This window comes from Vombatus ursinus, unplaced genomic scaffold (genome assembly GCF_900497805.2).
Source record: "Vombatus ursinus unplaced genomic scaffold, bare-nosed wombat genome assembly UNPS02014801.1, whole genome shotgun sequence".
NCBI classification, from domain to species: domain Eukaryota; kingdom Metazoa; phylum Chordata; class Mammalia; order Diprotodontia; family Vombatidae; genus Vombatus; species Vombatus ursinus.
Window position 1 is genome coordinate 13,535,600 of NW_020954579.1, and position 22,074 is coordinate 13,557,673.

General features: G+C 42.0%; 1 long non-coding RNA gene across 2 annotated transcripts; it reads right to left on the reverse strand.

Annotated features, from left to right (window-relative positions):
* Positions 1-384: 384 nt before the first annotated feature.
* Positions 385-5,841, reverse strand: LOC114051009. Of its 2 annotated transcripts, none has more exons than XR_003570102.1 (3): positions 5,120-5,841; positions 4,718-4,976; positions 385-900 (listed from the first exon to the last, which is right to left on the reverse strand). It is a non-coding gene; the product is annotated as an uncharacterized LOC114051009 (long non-coding RNA). The 2 variants fall into 2 exon arrangements; XR_003570103.1 differs by lacking the exon at positions 385-900 and adding an exon at positions 3,691-4,100.
* Between the last annotated feature and the right edge of the window lie 16,233 nt (positions 5,842-22,074).

The window sequence follows — 22,074 nt, forward strand, 5'->3', positions numbered from 1 at the left end:
ACAGTGATTTTTTGAGAGGGCTGTTTTAGCAGGAACATATGAACACTTTGACCCTACCATTCCTTCAGGGTTCCTATTTTCCCCACCCTAACTCACCCCTCCCCTCCACCCTTTTAAACAGAAAATAATAATGAGAGCAATTTGGGGAATAAAAATTATTTTCTTGTCAGCTTCTCAGTCACCAGCAAAGTAGAAATTTTGGTTTTGATTTTAGTTTTGCCTTAAGAAGAGAATTATAATGTGTCCCTTTGTATTGATTTTGTCAATTATTTTCATGTGTTGCTTTTTTTTCTCTTCTTTAGATGTCACTAACTAGCACAGTGGCTAGAGCATTGAGCCTGGATTCAGGAAGACTTGGGTTCAAATCTGGCTTCAGATCCTTTCTAAATGTGGGATCCTAGGCAAGTCATTTAACCTCTATTTTCCTCCATTTCCTCAACTGTAAAATGGAGAAAATATCAGCATAATAATTGTTATAGAGATAATGTTAGCCTTGTAAGGCTCTTATGAGGGTCAAATGAGATAACATTTGTAAAGGCCCTGAGCACAGGCAGTGCATGGGACACAGGAGGCACTCTATAAATGCTTATTCCCTTCCCTTCCCTTTTCAGGACAAGCATTCTTCCCTCTGGATATCATCTGAACGTGAATAGATCAGGGCAGACTTACATACTTTCTTCTCTCAGTAATTAGTCTTTACGATACATCGTTCCCAATTTTCCGCATCATATTTTTTTCCCCAGCATCAGTTATTGGCTGTGCTTTTCTGGAACATTTTCCTGATGTCGGTGCTAAATTCTCCAAAAATGACCCTTAGGAGGTTTCCTTTTCTCCATCAGGACTGAGGACCACCTCGACCATCTACCAGATTCTCTTGTGTTTTTCCTTTGGAGTCTCCAACTGGAAGAAGCAAAGGAAGAGAAATAACCTCTTTAGTGGTGTAAATGCCTCCTCCCAGATACGGAAATGCATCATGGACATTCTACCGAGGGAACCCGGAGAGTGTCATGAACTTGTAAAAATGGGGACCAGGTAGCACCCCCTGCTGGGCGTCGTCCTCACTGGTGAGTGAGAGGACAGGAGGAAGGGATGGGACGCCAAGCGGCATCTTAAGAGCCTGCTCACTTCTTTAAACAAGAGAAACGCCCCTCAGCCATGATAAGGACAGCACCTTAAGGTTCACATGTCCCACGTTTACATGATCTCATCTGATCCTCACAGCAACCCTGCCACGTAGGTGGTATTATTATGTGGAGGACGGCGATGAAGTGACTTGCCCAGGGTCACCCAGCTAGGAAGCATCTGAGGCAGAATTTGAACTGAGGTCTTTCAGACTCCAGGGTCTGTTCTTTCTCCATGGCATCACCTGAGATGGTGTGAAGATGCAGATGATGAACAACTGCAGCGTTTGTGCCCAGCAAAGGGCTGAGATCTTCAAACAGATGCACCCCAGTCCGGTAGTTTAGATGGACATGGGGAAGGAACTGATGTTCCAGTGAGGAGGCTCCAAGAAGCTGAGGTTGTGCTAGCCGCAGACCCGCCAGAGGCCTGTAGGACCGGAGATCTGTGCGAGGTCCCATCGGGGCTACCCTCAAGTTCAGGGTCCGGGGGCGGGGCGGGCCTGTTTTCCCCATGAGCAGGTGCACTGGGGCTGTTCCCAGAAGAATGGACAAGTGGTTACTGAGGAGACCGCACAATGCCAATCACTGACGCGCAGCTGTGAATATTGTACAGGGAGCCTCAGCTTCTTATGGGAAAATTTGGGATTGCATGTTTGTGGTGTGCTTGTCTTTACATGAAGGTGGTTTTTTTGAACAGCTAGAATGCAGAATATGAAAGCACACTGGTGTTTGGGTACATTCAGTGCTATGCAACGCATGCTGTGTTACCATCTAGGTTTGGATTGTTTAAGAATGGTTTGTTGGTATTGTTTTAAGTCCCCAAAAGCCCTTGATGAAAGGTTGCCCAGCAGCATAGCCCCAGATAGGACCATCCCTAAGGCATTGCAAGGTTTAACCACCTTAGCTGAGGAGCTGGCAGAAAACTCTGGGATAGAGAACTGATTAAATGGATGGTTAGAACCCTGGTTTGGCGAATGGAAAGGAAAGGAATGGCTGAATCTGTTTGGGAGTATTAACTGCTGTAGGATGTTGTGTGGTTCCATGCATTGGAGGACCACATCCCTCACTAAGATTACTCCAGCAGGACCCACGGAGGGAGTTCAGATGGAAGGCTCTGGCAATGTAAGGATGATGATCGAAAGTACTATTGAGACTTCCCCCAGTGATGGAGAATGCAAAATCAGGTTAAAGAGATTAGAGGATGAGGAAATTGGGAATGTGTGGAAGCCAGATCTTTACTAGAAAAGAAAAGGGGGGGCTTGTGAGAAAAATTTAGAAGTTAGGCTTCCAGAGCAGAACAAGGGAATTCCAACATCTCATGGACAGTCCCTCAACCAATCAGAAAGTGCCCCAAACATTCCGCAAACAACTAGTTCCTTAAGAAAGAGCCCTGGGGACTAAACCGAGTGCAACCTGTCTGGGTCAAGGACAACAGGGCAAAGGCTTTTCTCCACTGCGCTTGATTAAATAAGCTTATTGCATATTAACTGACACACCCCAGGGGCAGAGATAGCAGCCCTTTTTGAACATGGGAGGCATGAACTGGGAGGAGTTAACATGACATGGGATGGGCGGTTCAGGAAGAGCGTAACTCAGATGAGCTGGACCAATCCTAGCCCTGCTGGAAGGAGCAGGGTCTTCCTAACAGCATAAAAGGTGGCTCTGGCTTCTGCATGGTGCGCCTCTCCCAGCAGGGGGCGCACCTGATTCTTGCAAGAATCATAATAAAGGATTCGTCTTTCACTCAGGGTTTATCATGATTAAGAGCGAGACTCCACGTGGCATTGCAACTGGGAAAGCGATGGGCTAACTTCCCAGACCTGCTGTGGGGGTGCAGGGGCCTCTGTTTCTGACATTATATGTGACAGCTTCTGAGAAACGTGGAAGATTGATCGGATAACCGGGAGAATGATTTACGTACAATAATCATGTGAAGGAAAACCACTTCGAAAAACATCAGAGCTCCGAACATCATCAGAGCTGCAAACAACTGACTTCAAAAGATTAACCCTGCTTTCCACCTCTTGGCAGACAGACGAAGGATTGTAAATGCAGAGTGTAACTGATGCATGGATTTGCTTTGCTTGACTATGTAGACTTGTTTTAGGAGAGGACTTCTATCTGGATTGGGTTATTTCTATGAGATTCTTTAAAGGAGCATAATAAAACCTCTTTTAATGCCCAGAAGAAGAAAAAAGAAATGCGTTAGGAAACACAAACAGAGTGACTGTTTAAAATTTAACTATACACATATGTATATAGTTGTCTTTAAAAACAATCCGTATATAACAAATTCCATTGTTGCTTATAGGATTCTTTCTCTAGCTCTTATTATTAAAATGTTTGTGTTTGTTAAAAAAAAAAGAATCGTTTGTTGGAAGTGGTGGAATTCAGGGCTGCTGGGAGGTGTCAGTACACACAGCACTAGCCCTGGCGTCAGGAACATGTGACTTTAAATCCAGCCTCAGTCACTATTTACAAGCCGTGTGGCCCAGTGCAAGTCAGTCAACCTCTGTTTGCCTTAAAATGTGTAAAATGGAGCTCATAATAGCACCTCCCTCCCAGGGTGGCTAAGAGGATCAAATGAGATAAAAATTATAAAGCCCTTAGCATACTGCCTGGCACACAGTAGGTGCTTAATGAATGTGCGCTGTTATTATGGTGTTTACTGCAGAGTGGGATAAAGTTCTCTTTGATAGCTGGAGGTCCTACACTTGTAAATCAGTGAATGTTGTTAGTCACAACCACAGCATTTGACAGGTCTGCAATATTGTTCCCTGGGGCAGAACCGAAGAATCCACTTGAGATACAGCTGGGGAAGGTGGGATCGAGGTCAGTGTGCATTCAGAATTTTCTGGATTTTTCACTTTGTGTGCTCCCGGTTTTCTTACTATGACAAATGTCCATGAAGCTGAGCCTTTCCAGATACAAAGAATTACAAAAAAGAAGGCAATCTATGGCACCATAAATCCCTATTATCTGCAGATTTAAGAGAGACAGAGGAAGGCCAGGATAGCTGACCCTAGCTACGCTTTCACATGTAATAGACACTCATATGTAACTGTACATATAAATAGACATACTTATACAGATGCGCATATATGTATACACATGTGCATGTGCACATGTGCATGCGTTCGTGCATGTATGTGTGTGCCTGTGTAATTTGGTTGGTATAGAGAGTAGACTGTCCCTGCATATAACATCGATACTGCTGATGGGCGTGGGTTGAAGGGGATTCCTCACCCACTTGTTAGATGGAAGTCACTATCTGGGACGGCCTGTGTGTGGGTTTGTGATGGATTCAAAAGAGGACCAGTTTGATTCCTGTGGTGATGCTTTTCCTTTCCCTTGTCCCAGTCTGACTTGCAAAATTCCTTATGCTTCTTCTAGGGGCTTTAGGTCATTTGTCTCCCACAACTGCCTCCCTCTCCTGCACATCACTTGATCTGGCTAAACAATATTTTTATAGATTGACACCAAAGTGTTTGTAATTCAGGTGGGATAGAGGATGAGGGAGGGGAATACAAGATCCCTTTGTAGTCTCCCTGTACCTTGCTCTGAGGTCTGATGTGTCTTCCACTTTTTCTACCTACCTTTGCCCAACCTCTTTTGATGCAGCTAGCAGAAAACATACAACCAGGACAAATTGTGTCTTTGCAGGAACAGAGTAGAGAGCAAAGCATTGAGGTCACAGTCTGTTGGTTCTAGATGGATGGATGGCCTAGTTCTTCTCTTGCTTTGCCCCTGGGAAGGGAAGCATCCTCCTGTCTCCATCAATGCCTAGAAGGCAGAGGAGGACCACCATGTTGCTGCTGCCTTTACAAGGAGGAAGACCAGATGACGTAGAGGTAGCTAGAGAGGCCACAAGGTGATGAGAAGGGTAAGAGAAGAGACAGATCCACACCATCCAACCAACCCTCCATCCATCCACCCACCCACCCACCCACTATTGAATCTTTTCAGTTATTGTTTGTCCCTTTCGTTCATCCACTTACCCTCACTTATCCTCAGCTTTGGAGGCGTGCTCTGTGCTGGGGAAGGGCTAAGATAAACCTGAGGATGTAAAGAGAACAAAGAAATCAGTGAATCCCCAAATTTAGACCTAATATTGTCCAAGAAGAAATCCTTAACTGCCTCCACTCATGTATGGAAGGAAGAGAGCCCTGGGAGCAGCAGCACCATCAGGTTTGCTACCATCAAGTGGCAGCAGAACCATCAGGCTTGCCATCATCAGGTAGAAGCAGTACCATCAGTCTTTCCCAGGAGGCATGTCCAGACTCTATATTAGGATCCAGAGGGGATGGGAGAGGGCTGCTCACAGTCCATGGGAACCAGGTAGGAGGCTGGCTGCTAGGCTGCTGCTCCCTTCCCCTGAAAGAGCAAGAGAAGAGGAGCCAGCCCACCCACCCAAGCTCTCTTGCCTTCTCCCATGCCTGGAAGGAAAAGAGCCAGGGGAGAAGCTAAGCCATCAGACTGATGCTTCTGCTTTGCCAGGAGTACCTCAGGGGCAGGGAAGGAGCAGGAGATACCCCAGGTTCTGGCTGCACCTTCCTGGGATAAACTCATAACCCAAGGACGAGCAAAGCAGCTAGGGTCTGTGTCCCTTGGTCTCTCAAGGGCTGGAGGATTATGGTGAAGGCTAAAAAAATCGCTTTTGAGATGAAACTTTAAAAATAGGTGTGATGGGGGCAGCTAGGTGGTGCAGTGGATAGAGCATCGGCCCTGCAGTCAGGAGGACCTGAGTTCAAATCTGGCCTCAGACCAAACACTTGACACTTACTAGCTGTGTGACCCTAGGCAAATCACTTAACCCCAATTGCCAAAAAAAAAGGTGTGATGAGTTAGGTTGGGGGAGGGGATGGTGCTCAACCAGCAAGAGAGCGCTATATTGGAATCAGGTCCCTGGGAGATGCCTTATTTGAGCTCCACAATTGGAGGTCCCCATCCATTATAGATTTACTTATTGCTTTTCCCCATATTTTTGATTAGCTTTTTCTTTAAATGCTTAGCTACTAAGCCAGCCAGTACATATATACTGAGTTCACATAATTTTTCATTATCTATGATGCCTTCAAGCCTAACCTGGTGTTGTTGCTGATCTCTTCTTGTGACCAGGTCTACCTTTACTCTTGCCTCATCTCAATTGATTTATAGCCCCCTCCCATTTTTGCATTCCCTGGAGGCACCAAACATTCCCTCCCAGATGTCAAAGGGCCTGTGGGTGCTCTGAGGGGCCTGGACCCTGCCTGACATCTCATGGGTTCTAAAATGTGCCATGCTCTTGACAGCAAGGAATAAGCCAGCAAAGGCAGAAGCCAGTTGGGTATTGTCCTGGTCTACTTCCAGTACTGGCCCTTTGATACCTACCTCTGTTTAGGTGCCCCAACACATCCTTGCTCAAAGAGCACAGGCTTCAGACCTTTTACTGGAACCTCTACTGGTCTCTGCAGGCCTGGGATGCATGGGGGAGCTCGCGGATCTTCCTTCTTGGTCTTCTTGAGCCCAGTCTTGTTGAGTTCCCTGTTATATCACTTCTGAAATGGATTTGGGGGTGCTGGGCTCCTCTGTCACCTTTTGTGGAACACAAAGGCTCTGAGTGCCCGAGATGTCTCAACTGGCTTTTCCGTTGAGGAAATAGACCAGCCTTGGGGAGATAGACTTCCTCTAGGTGATTCGATCAAAGAGTGGAAATGGGTTTGTTGGCATCTGTTTGTTGACTTTGGATGGAGAGACCCACTGGACACAGCAGAGGGTCTCAGAGCCATTTTGTCCAGTAAAAAGTTCAGAGATTCAGTTAGGAAAAGAATTCTGAGAAGACCTGAGTTCAGCCTAGAACTCCCAGCCTCCTCAGGCAAGTGAGCCCAAGGAGGAACAGAGTTTTCCTGATGTCCCATTAGCCACGAAGCTCAGCATGGAAGCCTGGCAGAGGAGAGAGAAGAAGCTTCATGGCTGCTGATTGGGGAGAATGAAGATGGTTTCACCATGGTTGTCTGAGGCTAGGGGGAATGAAGACCCTCCCTCTCTACTGGGCTCTTAGAACCAGCTTCCAGGAAGTTTCCCTTGACTAAGGAGGTCGAGAGCTGGGGGGGGGGGGGGGGGCGGGCAAAGGCCCTACTTAGAGCTGGTTTTCAGAGTAAGCCAGAAGGGAAGGAGTCTCTCCTTGGTGGGGGGGACTCGGTGCATAATGTGGATGGCTGAGATCTGGGGAGACAGCTGCCACCTCAGTTATATCCTTAGTGGATAGATTGTCCAGGGCATCAGGTAACCCTAAAAAAGCCTGGGTTGAGGAACAGCTATATTGGAGAAGAACACCTGGTGAAGGCAGTGGAGGCCAGAATGGACAACTATCTGTAGAGGGCAGGTCCTGCAGAGAAGAGAAAGCCCACATCGGTCAGAGACAGCAGCAGCTTTGCAGCACCCAAAGCCCAAGTCAACCTCCCTGTTCAGTCTGTTCTGCTGTCATAGGACATGTGTGTTCCCAAAAATCACTGGCTACACAAAATCACCTAATGAAAGTTACAGAGGTGATGGGAAAATGGGGTCAGGAGCACACCATTCAATCAGTGACACATTAAAAAAAAATAGGAACCAAATCAAGGCAGCAGCACAGTCTCATGCATTTAAATGGCTAAGAAATGATCAAATATTATAGTAAATAGTGGTTGAGTTCCCAGCCAAGGGTTGCTGCTCAGCCTGCTCCCCAGCACCCACTGGGCTGGCAAAGTGGAGTTGCTCTGGATAAGAGGGTGGTCTCAGTGGACCATAGTTCCAGGCCATGGTGGAAGGTGGGTAAGGGGGAGGGACAGATCAACCTTTCTCAGCACTCAGCTCCAACTGCTCCAAAGATTCTATGATAAATGTGGTGCTTTACCCTAACAAAGCCTGAAGTTTGCTTGTGGATGTTGGCATCAGAATGAGAGTTGCAGTTTGAGAGTTATTGGGAAGTGGTTCTGTCTTCTGTCTTCTCTGTTTCTCTAAGATGAAAGCCCACATAAGCTAACACAAATTAAAGTGTTTTGGGGTTTTTTTTTTAGGCAATTGGGATTAAGTGACTTGCCCAGGGTCACACAGCTAGTAAGTGTGAGGTGTTGGTCTGAGGCCAGATTTGAACTCAGGTCCTCCTGAATTTAGGGCCGGTGCTCTATCCACTGCACCAGTCATTCTCTATCACTCATATTGGAACAAATTCACATCCTCAAAATAAGTGTTATAGCAGAACTGACAATGGCCCTTTCTTACCTCTGATGTCTTGGCCACATGGTTTCATATGAGCCGATGGGCTCTAGAATCTAGAATCTAGAACCTGTCTAGAATCCCCATGAATGTTCACTCTTATGCTGCCTGGTGGTGTGTGTAAGAAAGTGTGTTGAGGTTTATGGGGATGGGTGATGGGATGACTTTCTCTGTCTTGCTATTTCATTAAAATACCTTCACTTTTATCTAAACCTGATCAACTGTGGACTAGCCAAAGCAAAACCCATGGGTAAAGGCTGAGGACATATGGTTTAGAGAGGATTCTGACCTACTCCATGCTTATGGTCTGAAGTAGTCTGCTGAAGGCCAGGGAGAGGGGCAGGGTATGTGCCATGACCTACAGATGCTTTTGGTTTAACCTCTCTGTATATGTACACACACAGACACACACACACAGACACACACACACACACACACACATCCATATCATTCACACCCTGTCTGTCACATCTCTAGAGGGTAACTCCCAGGGGTAGGACTGGCACCATGGAATGCAGCCAATCAGGCCTGAGCTGGGTGGGAATGCCCTGAGCTGGGCCAGTCTGCTCAGGTAAGGACAGCCCTGATAAGAGGCACACTGAGTGCTTTGGACCAGAAGTGTAGACACATGATGGATTTGCAGTACAGAGTGGCAAATTTCTCATTTGTAACAGTTAAAATAAGGTAAATGAGGCACTAAGTTCCAAGCATGATCAATTTATTAGTAAAGCACAAATTCACCAATAAATAGGATCTCAGCTTCTTAGCAAAACTAAGACCCTGAATGAGGAAGACAATTTTATAGGTTTTGGGGAGTATAGAACAAAGAACAGAACAGGTTAGGTGATGCCACAGGGTTGAGGACAACATTGGTTACATAGTGGAGGGAAGGGACCAATATGCTTGGTGGGAAGTTTGGTAATGAGAGGCCAGCAACAACCCCCTGCCTTTCCTCCGTTGACTAGGAAGTGTTCCTTGTTTGAGTCTACTTGCCAGAGAGAGACCCAGACTTCTTTGGACAACAAACCAGACATCCCTGAAGGACAGCTCCCTGGTGTCCTCTGCATCTCCCAAGGGAGCAGAATTCCTTGAGGCAAGAATAGAATAGTGATTGCCATGAGAACAGGATTTCAGAATTAACCCATTACAGGGCAGCTGAATTCTGAACTAAATTCAGAGACAGAGAAGCACAATTTAAGTAGTTACAGGACAAAATCAATTGTCAATAGGATTAAGAAGAAAATGATACAGGATCAATTTAAATCTCACATTGGAGGGGAGAAGAGGAAGCTCAAGAGAGTCATAGATGTAAGTGAAGCCTTCCTCCCTAGAATTTTGTGGCCATGCCCTCCCCTGGACACCAAGGCCAGCCCCCTTCTTCCCCATCTCCCTCTCTATTCCTCCTTATTCTGCTGACTCTAATGCCCTTTACCTACTTAGAAAGTGGGGCCCAAAGGTTTTTGTGTCTGGGAGAGAATCCTAGCTTCAGGGCAAAAAGCGTCTTTCTGCTCCTTAGGAGAACTGAAGGGGTGTATTGGGGGGTGGGGCATAGCAGTGGAATAGTCATCAACCCTGGTGGACAGAAAGGAGTAAAATTCAGTGTATAGAGCAGAGTTCAGATTATTGGTGTGATTAGCTTATTTGCCCTTGTTAATGCTCTCTCTCTCTCTCTTTCTTTCACACACACACACACACACACACACACACACACACAAACACAGACATAATATTGTCCTTTATAAACCAGGTGGCATTCCATAATTTCTTGGTGTTTACTGTTCCTGATCTTCTCAGTATATGACTGGAGGTGAGGAATGAACATAAAAAAAGAAAAGGTGTCCAAAGGGCTAAGAATTCCCCACCCCACACGCACCCCAGGTGGTCTTGGCTGCCAGCTGACAGACAGCCCTATCATGCCGCACATCTGTTGGGAGACTGACTTCTGAACTGTGGAGAGAATGATGCAAGAAGAGGAGAGGTGTGGGTTTTGTGTGGGGAAACTCAGGGGCCACCTTGCTGCCCACCACCCATTTGGGGAGAAGCTGACACATTCCCATTTCCTTTAATTTCTGGGGCACGTATCCTTAGAGAGAACTCAGAGTGGACTCCATGGAGGCAGCAGGGTGTTTAGCCTAAGCTAATCTGTGGTGATGTCCCCAGTGAGTGTATTTTTCCTAGTTATTGCTGATTTCCTTTCAAATAATAAGTGTTTATGGTGGAGTGGGAATTCAAGTGTCAGATTAAGTTAACTGGGGCTGGGGCAGAACTACTCCTCTTCTCCTCCCTGTGGAAGGGGGCTTTTATCCTGAATCATAAAAAGATTCCTAGCCCTAGGTGTCAAATATTTGATGGGTAAAACGTAGGTATAATTCCAGCCTGATATTCCTGGCAAGGGAGTGAGCAGCCACTTCCTCTTCTTACTACCCAACAAAGGTGGACCTCAAGTCTCTTCTGAGATGAGATCTCCAGATCTATCCGTAGATCCACTTATCAAGCTAGCTACCCAGCCTTTGATATACAGTCTTTACTGCAAGTGGGAATTTGTCTAATACCTAGCTTGTTGTCTGTTTAACCAACTTTCAGGTTGACAGCAATGGTGCTGTGACATCGGATTGGAACTGAAGAAGTAGGAGAAAACACCCTACCCTAGCAATGCTAGTGGCTCTGGCAGTTCAGGATCCATTTTTTCCTGGAGTCCTAACCTTGATGGGGTCTGGTAAGTTTCTCCTATTCCCATCATCCAAGGACCTCCCATTTGTTTGGGTTGAAGTCCAAAAGAAAATTCCCTTTAAGCTAGCTCTGGGGTCGGGGATCAAGTCGAAGTTCAGAAACTCCAGCTACTGTATCAGGTCCCCTCTGCTAAGTATCGATCTAGGAAAATTGACTATGGGTCACTCAGAAACTAAAACTAAAAATCCAGCTAACAAGACTGCTGCCTCTTATATGTCAAGTCATTGCCAATCTGGTGATCACAAGTACTGCTAGCACTGATGTCAGTTAACTAAAGATAACCCCAAATTACGTTGGCCACAATGGGGTTCTTTTGACCTGTCAAAGTTACTTTATCTTAAAACCAAATCAAGTTTAAAGGCCAACAAAACATCTAGCCAGGAGTGGAAATGTTTTCATCATTGGGTTGCTGAGACGGCTGAAGGAGAAGGAAAGGCAAGAAGCCTCTTCCCTTAAGGCTCACAAAGACACTTCAGCACTTTTTCCCAGGCTCCGAATAATCCCATCCCCCCTCCCCTTTTCCCTTAAAGGCTACGGTCCTGACGGGGACTCAGATCCCTGAACTTAATTTAAATCTGCAATCTCAGGAACACTCTGAGGAAGGCTCACAGGATCCAGTTACACTATCAGGTCTTGGATCCTTGCAAATTCCCAAACCCCCTTCTTCAGAATAATCATAATAGTCAATTCATGTTGGGGGTTTTCTAACAAGCCTGTAATTTCCTCTCTTTCTATCATTAAGTGCACACTATGTCATTATGTATTGTATTTGTTCTGTCAATTTGTCTGTCAGTATGTGTCTCTATCTATTACCTTGTATGATTTTAAAGGCAGCCAGAGACTTCTAAGGGCTGCAGCTAGGGAAACAACAAACCTATACAACTCCTTTTCTTGTGGGTCCAGGCCTGGCCAGCCTAGACCTACAGTGAAAAGTTAGATACAGCTAAAGACATCTTAGCAGATTCTGGAGGTTTTGAGATTAATCATTAAGGAAGTTGGGAAATTGGTCATTTTGGGATTGTTGGAGAAAACTCTTGAGACTGGGGGTAATTCCAGGAGCTCACCCTCTGCTAAAACACCTCCTCCCAATCCTGATTCCTCAGCATTCCCCACTCCCTCTTCAGAGATAAACATCTCAATATAAGGATTGTAAAAGAAAAGAGAATGCTGGAGAATTATAGGGAAAACTTAAATCAGCCTTCCCCATCTGGCAAAAGGAGGGGAGGGGCAGCTATCACAGACTAGCAGCGGTCCTAATGGCCCAGTGGTCCTGCGCACTTTGCAGCCCATCCCCTAGCCAAGGCCTGGGAGTGTCATCCAGGTTCAATACATTCTGCCCACCCTCCCCCAGCAGCTGCAAAAGGCACCAGCCTCAGTAAATTATGCAGTTGTGGGGAGGGAAGAGTTGGACAGGTCAAAACTATAATGAGATTCCCTAAGCCCTGCCACCAAGAATCATCACCACTGGGAAGGCCCTGGCATCAGCCACCCCAGCCCCTGGAAGGCCTGGCAATAGCATTATGAGGTGAGAAGCCAACTTCTACTCTTGGTAAGCCCCATACTTCTCTGTTTCAGTTTTTGAATTTATGGCAAGTTATTTTATCTCTGTTTGCCCTGTTTCCTGATTTGTAAAGGAAAAAATAATAATGGTTGTTGTTACGGGATCAAAATGATATAATGATTGTAAAGTGCTTAAAACAACAACTGGCATATGTTAGACAACATTATTATTATCTCCCTAATTTAATGTAATTGTTCCATACCTGATAACTTTGAAGTGGTTTTTAAATACCAGGAGTAATAAGATCAATAATTTCTGTATGTGATAATCTGGAAATACAACAGATTTCATCTGAAGTTTATTGTTTATATTACTACTACTTTTCTAAATTATATTGTATTTCTAAAACTCTCTTAGATTGTAAAATTTGAGAGACCATTGTGAGGTAGAAATGGTGCGTATGGTTTGGTCTTTTAAAAGGATGTGATAAAATTGGATAATTTGAGAATTGTTACCATTTAATGAGGTATATTTGGTTATAAGCAGGTAATTAATTGGTTCTGTTTCATGTTTTAAATACATAATATTTGCTTATGGTATGGCTATATTTCTGAGATTTTTTTATAGGGTGTGATCTGGTAAACAAATTGTTATCAGCTATGTTGTTGAAAAAGCAATTTCTCTTATAATCTAGAGATGTTAGATCAAGAATTCCCCCCCCCTCAAAAAGTAATAGGGGAGAATGAATGGGTTAGAATGAACTTCCAAGTTTTATTTACCTTTAAGAGGAAGTTTCACCTAAAATTCTTATCAAGTCTGTGTAAAGGTTTCCTGTGTTGTGGAATTCCTGAGCAAATGAGAATCCTAGAGATATGTTAATTTGGAGATTTATGGACTACCACATTCACTATCTATCTGAGATTCCAGAATGTAATAGGTTTTTCTAATTTCTAGTGATATATTTAAAGACGAAAGAAAAGATACCGAGTAAATTTTAAAGGCTTGATAATATTTGTTATTGTGATAAGGCTAATTTAAATGGGTATGTTCTTCATGCATTATAAAAACTGAATTTTTTCTTCATTACAAACACCTTTTTGACTAAGGAGCTTTGTGATATCTAGGAATTCTGTAATAACTAGGAATTTAGTTTGTTATAGTACTTTGGGAGTTTATTTATGTTGCCTAAGGACATCTGACATCAACTTAGTTTTAATGAATTCCAATTTTAAAGGTTTATTTTTACTTTAAGGTGGAAAAGAAAGATATCTATCACTTTAAACATTTCCAATTAATGTTCTTCATATAAATTTAGTGATTATTCTTCTTAACATCAGGATAAATTTTAAACTGTTTTTAAAGAAGAGAAATACTTTTAGAAGAAATGTCTTGTTCAATTTTTTTTTGAAGGCCTACTAAATTTCCAGTTGCAAGATAACTTATTGCTAACTTATTATAATGAGCTGTAAAGCAAAAGAGATCTTGCTGTTTTGATCTGAATCTGTAGTCATTCCATGGCCTAAGCAAGAGTTAAATTAGTGTTTGAACTTATATGTATAAGATTCAAATCCTGAAGTATCTCATTCTTCCAGAGTGAGTATAATTAGAGAATAAATAACCTTGTGAACAAGGACATAAATCCATCAACTTGTGAGGTTAGTTAGGTACCTCTTTGCTTTGTTTAAAATGGGATAGGATTCCAGTACAGATAGTTCTGTTAATGAAGAGTGGTAACTTATGAGCTCTTTTGTGTTAACTAAATGGGAAATCTAATATTATTTTTAATCTGGAAGTAGAACATGTGCAGAAGTTTATACAAATTTCTGAAGACTCACCTTAAGATCTTCCCATTGTTTAAAGGAATTATGAGAGCAGTAGTATTTTCCTGTGATCAGTCTCTTACTGTTACCAATGTGAGATTAAATTCTTATTATACGTGACTTTATGGTACAGCAATTTACTATTGTTTTGAGCTTTGATTACCAGGATAATTATCTGAGTTGTCATGAAGGCAATAGTAGAATGGCATGTGCTGCAGGCTGAGAACTACTAAAGGTGGATGTCTGTGCCTGGGAAGAGTTTTGAGGATGACCTTGGACACAGCCTAGGTAGGACCTTCCTGACTCTCTTTCCCAATTGTGCTATTTCCTTTCTGAGAAGGAAAAATTCCCCACCTGATTAATCCTGAGCCCTGCTTTTAACATCAAGTGACTACATGATTGGCTATCACATATGACTCATGCCGGAAATCAAATAGAACTAAGGAAGTTCTTTCCTTCTGATATGATATACGACATTGTCCCTCTTTTTCTTTTATAGCAAATTTCTATAATCAAGAAGCTCTGTAAGTATAGTACTAACTTTATTAAATAATAGATGGATACTGGAATATCTCTGAGTTACCATAATAGGATGCAAGTATGAATAGCTTACAATTTTAACTTACATTCATGACCAAATAATAATAATGTAGGGATAACATCCTCCTAAGGAGGAAATGTTTAGACAAAGTAATAAGACAAAGATGTAATGTGATAGATATCTAATTAAATAGGATAGCAAATTTTGAGAAAAGCAACAGGATTAGACTGACTCCTCTATGAATTATATGCAGATGTATATGATTGGCTTCCAAAATGTATCTAAAATAAAGATCCAAGCTTTAAGTATGTTTTGGTAATAAGACCTCAAATTTAGATTTTTACATCAAAAATTATATAGGATAATGGTAAAAGTAAGTGAAATTATTTCTTCTTTATTAAGATACCTGTCTGGTAATTTTAAAAGGCAGGAGAGCTCATTTTATGGTCAGACCATCACATTTTAAAAGATTCTTATACCAAGTACAGGATTTAGGTAAGAACAGAAGCAGCAGATGATATATGTAAACTGAAGTTTCAAAAATGGTGAACCAAATTTAAGTGACTGTACTAATTTATGATAAATCAGAATTATCTGGGAACTTCTAGATCTAAACCAGAGAAATAGAACTCCCTTTTTGAACTGCCTAAGAATAAAACCTATTGAACATGAGCAAGGAACTTAATGTTAGTTAACAGTGGTAATAATGATTGTATTGATTTGTATGGTTCATGTTTAAAGTTTTCTTGGTTATCTTGGTGACATGTAAATCTCCCTTCTCAAAACTAGTTTATTATGAGCCCTCTAAGTAGTTTAATCTGTACCTGACTCGATGTAGTTATGCAATTTTGTGAATTATGAGAAAAGTTTTGTTGTATTGTTTGAACCTAGCCCTGTGTGGCTGGAAAACTGAACCATCTTTATGTGCCTTTAACTAAGGACTTATGCTATTTTCTCTCAATTATCAGCTCATACATCTTCTAAGAGCCCCTATCAGGTCTATGTGATTACTCCCATAGCTGCCAACTTCTGGATGTGGACTCTGGGATTATCTGAAGACACCTGCTCCAAGTGGACATCTCTTTCCATCCCCTGAGGAAGAGGAAGGTTTTTTCCCCGCACCTTTCTTGGTCTACAGGTGAAGCCTTTGGCTTACCTTTGACCAAAAGGAGGAAATGACAATCATTTAAGATCAATTGAGCCCCAATAAGAGCCAAAAACCTGAATTAATCTTTTCTCTCTGAGTGAACTAAATACCCCTTCCTGTGTCAGCAACTATAGGACCAGATGGAACTGACCAGCATTCTTCCTGTTTGTTATCACTAAGCCCAGGATACCTGGGACCAGACACTCTCTTGAATATTGGGACTTTTCTTATCTTGGTATCCTGTGGACATATGTTATATAGGGAGAAACACAAATATCCTGGATCTGTAATTTCAGTCGACACTTTGACATTCTCCTATTTTATTGTATTTACAACCTATTCAACTAAGAAACTTCCTTTCCCATACTAGTTAAAAACATATGGAGGCAGTATTTTATTAGTAACACAGACATCCTGAGTCAGGGTTTAAATGTCCTCCAAAAATTGCTTGAGTCAATCAGAGTTACAGCTCTGATTCCATGTACATGTGCTGCTAACTTAAGGGAATAAGGAATAAAACAATATGAATTTACTTATCACCTAGCTTGTTGTCTCTTTAACCAACTTTCAGGTCAACAACCATAAACTTTTTTTTTTTTTTTTAAATAACTTGTTGGGGTAGCTAGGTGGCACAGTGGACAGAGCACTGGTAGCTGAGTCAGGACGACCTGAGTTCAAATCTGGCCTCCATCACTTTACATTTACTAGCTGTGTGACCCTGGGCTTAACTTAACCCCAAATTGCCTCACTAAAAAAATATATGTATATATTTATTTTTAGTTTTCAATATTCACTTTCATAAGATTTTGAGTTTTTAATTTTCTCCCCCTCCCTCTTGTCCCCCTTCCTGTATGGGTTTTTCTTGGTACTGGAGTGGTTTGCCATTTCCTTCTCTAATGGATTAAGGTAAACAGAAGTTAAGTGATTTGCCTAGAGTCACACAGCTAGTAAGTGACTGAGGCCAGATTTGAACTCAGGTCTTTTTGACTCCACTACCAGTGCTCTGTCCACTGAGCTACCTAGCTGCCCACAGGATAAATAAGAAGTAATTAACAGAGGGAAGGCACCAGAATTAAGAAGGGTTGGGGAAGGCTTCTAGTAAAAGGGACTTAAAAGAAGTTAGGGAGGTCAGTAGGCAAAGCAGAGGACAGAGTGTGCTTCAAACATAGGGGGCGGCCAGAGAAAATGACAAGAGCAGAGAAATGGAGTGTTTTGTTCCTGGAAAGGTCAGGAGCCCAGTGTCACTGGATGGAAGTATACCTGGCAGGGAGTGAGGTGTAAGAAGACTGGAAAGTTAGGAAGGGGATAGGTTATGAAGGGCTCTGAATGCCGAATAGAGCATTTTTTATTTGATCCAGAGGCAATAGGGAGCCACTGGAGTTTGTTGAGTAAGGGGTGGGGTTGGGGGATAGGGAGAGTTTGACATGGTCAGATATGCTCTTAACCTAGACCAGATAACAGGCACTGTGAGTAAAAAATGAGCAGAAATTCACAGTCAGAGATCATGACAAGATTTTTGTTGGATAAAGATATATGCGTCTAGGGGCAGAGTCATAGGGTATGACTAGCATCATCTTGGAGCTGAGTAACAGCTGTTAAGGGCAGAGCCATAACTAGATAGGCAGGGTCAGCAGGGATTTTGTCCTAGGTAATGATAGCACTTCAGGTCCTTTGGCAGCATAGAAACAACAAAGTTTAGCTCTTAGTTAGCAAAACTGATCACTTAAAATAGAAAGCTATCAGGTGGCAAGCTGGGGTGAATTCTTCCCCTGCTCAAACTTAAAACACCATCATTAGTCCCAATGTGGGGATAGAAAAGAGACTTAATTTTCCTATATTTTTGAGAGAAAAATCCAGGAATGCGGCCATCCACTAGCATGAATTTGCTTATTCCCCTTCTCCCTTGAAAAGAAATCATTCAGTATCTGTGAAAAAGACCAAAAAAAGAGTAAAAGGATTCATATGCATAAAACATTTATAGGAACTCATTTTGTGGTGTCAAAGAACTGGAAAATAAGGAGGTGCCTATCAGTTAGGGAAATGGCTTTTTTTTCCAATGGGGAGGGTTGGAAGGTCAAGGAAGAATAAGAATTTGTTGTTCAATTGTGTCCAGCTCTTTGTGACCCCATTTGGGTTTGTTGTTGTTTTTTTTTTATAATTAATTAATTTATTTTTAGTTTTCAACATTCACTTCCATAAAATTTTGAGTTTTAAATTTCCTCCCCCTCCCACTCTTCCCCCCCCCAAGATGGCATGAATCTGATATAAGCTCTACTTATACATTCATATTAGTTATGATGTAAAAAACAATTCGAACTAATGAGAGGAACCATGAGAATGAAGCAATAAAACAAACCAACAAAAGAAAAGGAGAGCAAACAGTATGCTTCCATCTTCATTCAGTCTCCATAGGTCTTTCTTTGGATGTAGATAGCAATTTCCATCATGAATCTTTTGGAGTTGTCTTAGAACCTTGCATTGCTGAGAAGAGCTAAGTCTATCAAAGTCAGTCATCGTACAATGTGGCTATTACTGTGCACAATGTTCTCCTGGTTCTGCTCATTTCACTCAGCATCAGTTCATATAAGTCTTTCCAGGTTCTTTTGAAGTCTGCCTGTTCATCATTTCTTTTTCTTTTTCTAATTAATTAATTTATTTTTCGTTTTCAAGAATCACTTCCATAAGCTTTTGAGTTTTAAATTTTCTCCCCCTCCCTCTCCACCTCCCTCTGCAAGATAGCATGCAATCTGATATAGGCTCTACATATACATTCCTATTAAACATATTTTCACATTAGTCATGTTGTAAAGAAGAATTAGAACCAATAGGAGGAACCACAAGAAAGAAGAAACAAAACAAAATAAAACAGAGGAAGAAAAAAAAGAGTAAATAGTATGCTTCGATCTGCATTCAAACTCCATAGTTCTTTCTCTGGATGTGGATAGCATTTTCCATCATGAGTCTTTTGGAGTTGTCTTAGATCCTTGCATTGCTGAGAAGAGATAAGTCTATCAAAGTTAGTCATTGCACAAAGTGGCCATTACTGTGTATAGCATTCTCCTGGTTCTGCTCACTTCACTCAGCATCAGTCCATACAAGTCTTTCCAGGTTTTTCTGAAGTCTGTTTGCTCATCATTTCTTATAGCACAATAGTATTCCATTACATTCATATACCGCAACTTGTTCAGCCATTCCACAATTGATGGGCATCCCCTCAATTTCTAGTTGTTGGCCACCACAAAAGGAGCTGCTATAAATATTTTTGTACATGTGGGTCCTTTTCCTGTTCTTCTGATCTCTTTGGGATACAGACTTAGAGGTGGTATTGCTGGGTCAAAGGTTAAATTGTTTCTTTCTGGCTGCTTGCAGTATTTTCTCTTTGATCTGGTTATTTTGGAATTTAGCTACAATATTCCTTGGTATTTTGCAAAGAAGAGAATAGAGGGTGAGCGAGAAGGAAGCATAGATAAGCAGGATAGCTTTGAAACTTATAGATTGAATTTATTCTTAAAAAGAAAAGCAAGCTATAAATAAGAGACATGAGGTCTTGTGTACAATTCTCTTTTTCTCTTCTACTATGTATGTGGAAATGCCCCCTTTTATTTGATGTTTAAGTTCAAAATAAAAATAAATTAATTTTAAAAAACAACAATAAAAGAGGGGTTATGTGCCTGTGGTGATATGATTTTCAACCTTCAGGAATAGATGAGGTAGGAATCAGATAGATGAGAAAGGAAGCAAGGTGAATTTGTTAGAACAGGAGTTTCTTCCTGCCATTCAGACCAACACTAGGCCTTCACAAAGAGGGGTTGGGAGAAGGGAGTCTCTTCTCCCTCTCAGTCTCTCACTTCCTCTGCTCCTCTGACAGAGGCTGATAAATGTGGCATTCATACATAGTTTTATATTAAGACAAAGAACATGAACCATCTGCTCTTGGGCGTAGAGTGAAAGCAACACCCCTGACTGCCCAGGCAAATAGGCATGACTGAACAACCGCGCTTACCACACTGCTGCTACTCAGAGATGTCAGCTCCAGACCAGCCCACCAACATGAGGTCCTGCCAGTGGAGACTGGGTCAGAGCTGGTGGGCCTTCCTCTGTATCTTATATATAGCAGTCTTCTTGCTCCTCTTCTCCCTTTCTTCCTTTATCAGGGAACCTAAATATTACCCTTCCAGGTAAGAGTCTACCCTTTCCCAAATTTCTTCTTTCTGAAAAAAATGAATAAAGCTGTGTGGCTTCCAAAAATTTGGGGTGGCAAACAGCTGGAGATCTCCTGTGGTTTATGTGGGCATCTAAGCAGTCAGGGATACTGCTTCAGATTTTCAGGGAGAGTTCTGAATAAGCAGTAAGGAAAAGGCCTAAGGAACTAGGGACAGAAAGAGGGACAGTAGTCCCTCCCCTCAAGTTACTTATGTTCTACTGGGGAGGGAGAGCCTAGGAAGATTTTGGGAAACAGAAGGCACAGATAGAAACTTTTCTTCTGAGTGTGTGTGTGTGTGAAAATAATTCCTGGAAGCTGTGTACTCTGGCCTCGTAGAGAAACAGAATAATAAAGGGTAAAGACCAACTGAGACAACCCATGCTATCTGAAACTTCAGTAGGCCAACGACTATCAGTGGCAGAAAATGAATGAGAGTTTGGATTCCTTCCAACCCCCCACCTTAATCCCCAACAACTGATGGGACACTGGCATCAAAGTTGTAGCCCAAAAGGTTTGTGTTGGGGTGTGAGTCCAGAGGATTGATCTCAAGATTAAGAGGTAGAATAGATCTTAGATATCATTTAGTGATTCAACCTCATTATTTTATAAAGGAGGAAACTGAAACCCAGAGAATAGAAGTGACTTCCCTACAGTTCGTAGCTCAGTCTAGATTCAAACCCAGGTCCTCTGACTCCATGTTGGAGTGGTCTTGCCTCTGCAAAACAGTCATTTTACTTCTCTGGGTCTTAGTTTACTCATCTCTAAAATGACAAGGTTGGACTAGAATGATATGTAAGGCCCCTTCCAACTGTAAAACCCTTTGATAAAATATACTATTGTGATAGAATTTAATAAAGGTAAACTGAGGCACAGAATTCCAAACTTTATCAGTTTATTAGTAGGGTACAAACCTGTTAATATAGTGGGTCAAATGGCTGCCTCAGTTAGACCAATGATCTAGAGGAAAAGGTGCAATCCCTTTTTATAAGCATAGAACAAAAAATAGAACTGGGCAGGTGAGGAAAATAATGCCGTTGCAACATCATAGGGGTGAGGACAACACCATTGCATGGAAATTGAGAATGAGAGGCTAGCAACAACTTCCTGCTTCCCACCTGTGACTAAGAAATGTTCATTGTTTGAGTCCACCTGCAAGGTTAGAGATAGTGGACCAGACTTTTTTAGATAACAAAACAAACATTATTGAAGGATAGCTTTATAGTGTAAAGATAATAAACCACACTCGCTGGCATCTACCTGCATCCCTCAAAGATAAGAGAGTTCCTTGAGGCAATAATAGAACAGAGATTAGCAGGAGAACAGAACTTCTAAACTCAGTTCATTGGCAAAGAGACAAAGAAATGTAGCTTGAGCAATCACAAAAATGGAGCAGTAATACAAAATAGAATCAATTACAGTTTAATATGAATGTATAAGTAGAGCCTATATCAGATTGCATGTCATCGTGGGGAGGAGAGGTTGGGGGAGAAAATTCAAAACTCACAATCTTATGGAACTGAATGTTGAAAACTATAAGTAAATTAATTATTAAAATCAATTACAGATAGAATCAATAGAATCAATTATTTTAAAATAATATTTTTTTCCAATTGCATGTTAAAACAATTTTTAACATTCATTTTTTTTTATTTTGAGTTCCAAATTCTCTCCCTTTCTCCCAACCCCTGGTAAGCAATTTGATATAGGTTATACATGTGCAGTCATGTAAAACATATTTCTATATTGGTCATGTGAAAGAAAACACAGACGAAAA